Below are 1,051 nucleotides of genomic sequence, written 5' to 3' on the forward strand. Positions count from 1 at the left end.
TAAAATAAAATATGGCATCATTAACTCGTATTTTGAGCACTTGAAATAACAAAAATGCAATGATCATGTGGAAAATATGTTAACGTGTACTGTTAGTTTGTATATCCAGAGTTAAAATTTAGCTTTCAGAAAGTAACATGGAAGTGGTTTTTAGAAGTGATATTTAATTAGTATTATTTGAACCTTAAAGAAGAATGAGTAGTCCCAATGCAGCAAAAAAGTCAGTTTGTGTCTGAGATGAAGCTTTAGTATTATTTTAAAATACTATAAAACATTCATTTGTATTCAAAGCTTAAAAATTTCTGCACCCTTGAAGTGAGGAAATTAAATTGTTGGACTACTGATTGAGCATATTTAGTTCTAAAAAAGCTTGTTTTATTGGTAATTGCTGCGTGGAATTTGAAGAAAATACTGAGTATTGATCAGAAGGGGGTATAGTACAGAACCTACCATATATATGTTAATAGTGGGGGAAATGGAATATTTAGACAAAGTAAAAGAAAGTAGAAAACAAAAGATCCGAAGAAAGTAAGGTGAATACGAATAAAATAAATGGGAAATTCATATTCTTTTACTATCTGTGAATGAGGTGAATTTCCCTACACATTCAAATTGGGCTATTAAAAATAAAACCAGAAAACCACAACAAAGATCCTAAAAGCCTTAAAAGTAGCAAGAAAGTTATTTGAAAAGTTGGAGACAGTAGTAGATCAGTAGGCAAGATTTCAGGAAAGTCTAAACCAAAGTGTATAGGAATACATTATTCATTTCAAAAGGGAACTTAGATCCTTTAATGCTACAGTGTGAAGCATTGCAAAATGATAAATTATGTGATTTTAGAAAAAGTTATTCATACCCAACAACATAGAGAAAAGTTATTCATAGTCAATAGCAATAGCAGCTAAATATGTAAGTAAGATTCTTTCATGCTGTGACTTTAATGCCTTCCAGGATGGGATTAAATTCCCTTTTTTTATCTGATGGAGAATTAAAGTCCTCATATATACGGAAGACTTCCCCATTGCAGATTATTGTGTAACTTTAATGTTTT

At 30.4% G+C, this 1,051-nt stretch overlaps 1 protein-coding gene across 8 annotated transcripts in view; it reads left to right on the top strand.

The window, feature by feature from the left end:
* The window catches only part of Wrn (Werner syndrome RecQ like helicase), a 154,083-nt gene that overhangs the window by 27,082 nt on the left and 125,950 nt on the right, over positions 1 to 1,051 (top strand). The gene's annotated exons all lie outside the window — the stretch shown is intronic.

Source organism: Octodon degus, unplaced genomic scaffold (assembly GCF_000260255.1).
Source record: "Octodon degus isolate 3935 unplaced genomic scaffold, OctDeg1.0 scaffold00053, whole genome shotgun sequence".
NCBI classification, from domain to species: domain Eukaryota; kingdom Metazoa; phylum Chordata; class Mammalia; order Rodentia; family Octodontidae; genus Octodon; species Octodon degus.